This window comes from Octodon degus, unplaced genomic scaffold (assembly GCF_000260255.1).
Source record: "Octodon degus isolate 3935 unplaced genomic scaffold, OctDeg1.0 scaffold00098, whole genome shotgun sequence".
Lineage (NCBI taxonomy): Eukaryota > Metazoa > Chordata > Mammalia > Rodentia > Octodontidae > Octodon > Octodon degus.
Window position 1 is genome coordinate 1,520,684 of NW_004524674.1, and position 5,877 is coordinate 1,526,560.

The window sequence follows — 5,877 nt, forward strand, 5'->3', positions numbered from 1 at the left end:
TCTGACATGCTACTAAAATACTTGAGATACTTCATTTAAAGAGAAGAAGTTTATTCTGATTTGTGATTTTGAGGTTCTAGTCCAGTGATGGCAAACCTTTTAAAGTTTTCAGTAACAGCCAGTTGTGGCACGCATCCCATAGGTTCACCACCACTATCATTTGTCCACGATTAGGGGGACCCACTGTTTTTATGCCCCTGATAGGAGTGCTTGATGGCCCAGGTAGAAAGGCCATTTGGGAGCAAATTGCTTACTGTGTGGCCAGGAAGCAGAGGAAGAGGCCAATACCACAGTCTCCTTCAAGGACACGACCCCAGTGACCTAAGGAGCTTCTACTAAGCCCTACCTCCTAACAATTCTACCATCTCCAAATGTGCTACTCTTCTAACACGTGGATTTTGGAGGACATTCAACCTGCAAATTATGGCAGTTGACAAGAAAGGAGGGAGAATGGTAGGAGATGGGAACAGAGACCACAGGAAGCTCTACCATGATGCTGGCTCATGGTGAATCCAGCATCTCTCCTGCATCACTGCCAGGCTCCTGTCTCTGGTTCAAGGTCTCAGCTGGGACTGGACCTAGACAGGGCAATGGACAAGCCACACCTGGCATGCTGCCCTCATAGGATAGTATGGTTTCACCGCCAACTCCCATCCCTATGTCCTCTTCTGCCTGTTCTTTTGGGGAGTGCTGATGGGGTTCCAGCATAGCTGGACAGCAGGGAATGTTAGGGTGCACCTCAGGAGTGAGTATTAGCAAATTGGGGCTGGAGCAAGTAGTACCTGAAGGATGGAATGCTAAGGGACCTGGTGGAAGAACTGAAGACCAGGACAGGCACAGGGTGGGAGACAGGGGAGCCCAAGTATTTGAGGAAGTAGGTGAAGGAAAGTGTGACATGTATTTAAAAACATAATTTCTGAAGGATTTTGGAGAAGAGAGGAAAGGAAACCAGGCTAAGAGATGCCAGGACTCTGGGCAAAGGCAGCAGTTCTGGGGCTGGATTCAAAAGCACAAGCATACTTCTGACTTGCATGTGGGGTGGGATAATTGTGAGCAAAGCATCAAAGGTAACAGGGATTCCTACCAGGCAGTAAACTAGGCAGGCAGTGTTGCTGAGGGAAGCCAGTAGAGTTGTGTGGGACAGCAGCTAAAGTACAGTGGGGAGTCAGAAAGGAGAGGCAGGAACGTCTTAAAGTCCTTTAACAGACCATGAATCTAGTTCATCCAGGATGCCATCCTGGCCAGGATGGACTAGTGCTGAGGAAAGAGATCTGTGAGTGCTAGGTCAGTGTGCAAAGTGACAAAACAAGGTCCTCTGCACAGTACGGAGTAGGAGGAGAGAACGCTGGAGATGGCATCAAAGGGACCGAGCTCAGGCTCGTAGAAGCCAATGGTGGGGCAAGTCTTGAAGGAGAGAGAGCTGTTCCCACTATTAAATGCTTCAGGGAAGCCAGGGACTGAGAAGAGGGCCATGGATTTAATACTGGGACTAATAAGAAGAGCTATCAGGGAGGGCAGAACTGGGGAAAGAAAGACAATTGGGAGGGGGAAGCTCTGGCAGTGAGTGCAGACGGCATTTGGGAGAATTCGGTACAAGATGAGTTACGGCTTAGGGATGGGGTGAGGTGGGCAAGTAGCAACGACTTGGTGTCTAGTTTGGACAGAAGTGCAATGCGACACTGGTGTGACCTGGGTAAGAGAGCAGGAAGCAAAAAGGCCAGAGACTATGATGAGGGAAATGTGACTCAGAGACCCTTGTTTCCTTCTGTTACCCCTATTCCAACCTCAGCTGCCTAGGACCACTTAGGCCTCCTGTACAATGTAAACCTAAATGCCTGCTGCATATGTCTTCCTACGTAGTTGCCTAACCTTGGTCTGTTCTTGCAGAAAGAGAATACTCACCAGAGTGTGGGAGGCAACAGCCCAGCTCATCACAGGACAGAGTCAACCATCAAGAGAACTTTGTTGAAGATCTGATGCTGATATGGCATCATGTTAGGGTTTCTGCGGGGCTGGCTGAAGGTCCCACTTTCTTTCCATAAACATTTGATAAATATATTTTAGAAACATTTCCTTGGGTCAGGTATATAGCTTAGTGGCACAAGTACCTGCCAGGCAAGAAAGCTTCCCCCTCCCAATTGTCTTTCTTTCCCCAATGCTGCCTTCCCTGATAGCTCTTCTTATTAGTCCCTGAGTTTTATGCCTAGTACCCAAAAATAAGTAAGCAAATAACACTTCTTTTTTCTGAGCCCAAATGCATCACCCTATAGCTTTTCACCCTTTGATTCCAGCTCTGCTTCTGATCAAGATAGCTTTTCAGACAGCACAACGCAGCAGTGTCTACCTGGCCTTCCTGGCCTTGGCTTGACCATTCCCTGCTCTCCTTCTGGCTGGCAGAATTTCTTTTATGCACTCTCTACTAGTCAGTCCTGTCCTCAGAAGTGGATGCACTGCCAAGCACAGTGGCACAGGCCTCTAATCCCAGCACTTGGGAGGCTAAGGAAGACTGCTATAAGTTCAAGGCCTACCTGGGAAACAGAAGCAAGACCCTGTCTCAAAAACTAAAAAAGATATGGTAGATACAACACATTGAGAAGGACTTTTTTTTTTTTTGCGGAACCGGGGATTGAACTCAGGCTCTTGCACTTGCCAGGGAAGCGCTTATTCTATTGAGCCATCTCCCAGGCCCTGAGAAGGACTTTTTTTTTTTGGGCTGGTTCAGGCTGCCTTAAGGGCAGGTCTGGTCAGGTATGTGGAGCTAGGTATTGAACCATGGTCCCCTGCGCCTGACTGGGTTTGCCCAAGCAGGCGCTTGAACAATTGAGCTAACCCATAAGACCCCCAATACTACACATTGAGGATCAGGTGTCTATTGTTCTTACACAGCAGCAGCTAGTAGTTAACAACAACAAAAAAAGGTTAAGAGCCCTGGAGCCAGCCTTCTTGGGTTTGGAATCTGGCCCTGCCTCTGCCTGACCAGGAACACTGGGCAAGACACTTAGCCTCTCACCACGTAGTGTCCTGACCTATCTCACTCAGATGTGAGTCAGAATTCACAGGGGGCCTCAGTGTTGAGGCGGTGAGCGAGCGCTCAGTGCACAATCGCTGCCGTTAGGTATCCAAACTCCTTTGGAGCTCCCTCTAGAACTAGGGGAGGACAGGGGAGTCCTCCCAGAATCAGTGTGAGCATGTTCTATGCTTTGATTTTCCAATTTGAGCATGGCTCTAGCTTCATCCTGACTCATGGGACCTTGTTTATGAAACCTGAGGTACCTCCAAGAGTTAAGGAAAATCTGGAGACAAGACTCAAACCTGGGAGTGGGGACTGGAAGCTGGAGCAACGCCACAGGCAGAGTACCACAGTGCTCTGCAGGATCAGGGCACTTGGGTCGTCTCACTTAAGCTGTCACTTCTAGAGGCAAGCAGGGCTGGATTTCTGTTGAAAACCTCAGGTGGGCTAGGGGTATAGCTTAGTGGTAGAGCACTTGTCTTGTATGCACGAGGCTGAGTTTGACCCATAGTTCAATAAAAAGGAAAAAAAAAAAAAAAATAAGCCCAGGCCTCTGTCCTGCTTGGCACTGGCGTGGACTCTGCTGCTTTGCAGGGACGGTCTGACCTCTACTGTCCACTGTCTGTTATGGCATGAAAGGAAAGAGACATGGCCCAGAAGGTACACTTCTCTCCCAATGTAACAGGGACTCTCAATAAGAATGTATTATTGCATTAAGAATGTATTATGTGTTATTAATTACCCTGTGATTCTGTATATAAAAGCTTCATAAGACAATCGGTGAGTGCTCTGATGTATTCTATATTTTTCTATTCTAGCTCATTAATAAGCAAAGCAGAATGTTAGCTGCAGATCATGAAGTTGATGCCCCACTCCCAGGCCTTCTAGAACTTGAAAACATCAATCAGTGAACTAGATGAGTATGACAGTTTCCCAAACTTCAGTCAGTGTGCACCATACCACTTTCAAGCCTTTAGCCACTGTTGATGAGATCAAAATATCTTTCCTTAATAAATTCACTTAAGCATTTTTAAAGGCCCATTCTAGCCTAAATTAAATATTGGTGAAATTTCAAGTTTGAAGGCCAACTTTATTTTTCCCCAGGATACATTAAAATATTAAACTATCAAAACAAAAAAAATGTTTCTATACATCCTAAAATTATCTTGCACTCTTGAGGAATCACAGATCTGAGCTTCAAATGCTTCACTTTTACAGTAGAGGTAGAGGGCCCACTTGATGAATTCACATATCCGAGGCCACCTAATAATCAGTTGCCCAGGCATCTCAGTCAATGGGAAGAAACGTGTTCTCCTGGGCCATCCCTGGCCCAAAACTGGGCTATGTATTAGTCTTATTATTTTGAGAAACATGCTCATGCTATAATCTCATCAGGAATCAGATACATGTATGGCTATCTTGTGGAGACACTTCAAGACTTTCCTAGGTTCTACACATCCTAATATTTGGAAGTTCTGACCCACATCATATAATGCATATTAGAATTTATTCACATTAAGATCCATTACTTTCCATTTTATTTCCTGTTTGTAACTTGAAGCCCGTGAATTTTTTAGGCCTGATCTATTTTTGTGGGCCCTTGGATAGTTCACAGGCGAGGATGACAGCTGGTTGTGAGGGATAAAGTGGCCTTGGAAATGGTTTAGGAATCTGACTAACGAAAACATACTAAGAAGCACTTTAATTACTTAAGCCCTAGCTCCTGCTCCTTTTTAAAAGGAACATGAGAAATCAATGGGCATTAAACACATATTGGCAGGTGGGCAGGGCAGAACCTTTTTAGGTGCCCCAAGTGGCAAGTGACTGGAAAGTGCCTTAATGCTGGGCTTGTTTCTTGACAGGAAAAGGATCAAAATAGCTTGATGATTTTCAAATATTTTATCACTTGTACTCTCTTGCAAATGAAATCTTAGAAAGCAAATAGCAGACTTTGGGTGGCTAGATTAATTTCTGCATCTAACAGGTACACAGGTAATAAGTCCGTGAAGGCATCCAGAGAAACTTTAGGTGGCTGCAAAAATGAAGATCATCAGATTCCTAAGGCTTTGGATAGATTTCTAGCTCTAAACACTAGCTTCAAGACACAGTACACGTTCTTTTTTTTTTTTTTCCCAGAACCAGGGATTGAACTCAGGCCCTTGCGCTTGCCAGGAAAGCGCTTATCCACTGAGCCATCTCCCTGGCCCCAAACCAATTTCTTTTTCCTTTTTTTTTTTTTTCCAGTGGTACCAGGGATTGAACTCAGGACCTTGTACTTGCCAGGCAAGCACTTATTATTCTGTGCTATCTCCCTGGCCCCCTACAATACACATTCTGAAGCACAAGTTTCACAAAACAGGCCTTTGTACTGCAGAACAAAAGACTGCCCTACTCCTGGCCTGACTCAGGTATGTTTTGGGGAATATAAGATATAAACCTATTCTTGTGGATAAATGATCCTTCTGATCAAATACTTAAGCAATTTTCTGATGAGTTTTAATGGGATTAAAACCTTTTCTGAAAAATCAATCACAAGTACACTCACTTCATGTCAACCTTCCAGGGAACACATACCCTTTAGTGTCTTCTAACATCTTTCAAAAAACTTACTATCCTTCACTACAAATTTTTCTTGTACTGTGAGAACAGTTATTTTTGTCCCACTGGACTTTTTCTCCTATAATTTTGTCTTCTCCTATAAGTTTCCTATCAGCACATATCTGCTGGATTGGCCTTATAGAAGACTATTGTCTTGAGGCTACAGTGTACTGGAATGAAAACTTTAATTCTGGTTTATAACTAAATCATCCAAATTTCTCCTTTTTCTTTTCTCTTTTCATCCTTCTATTTTAAAAAGTTTGATGTAC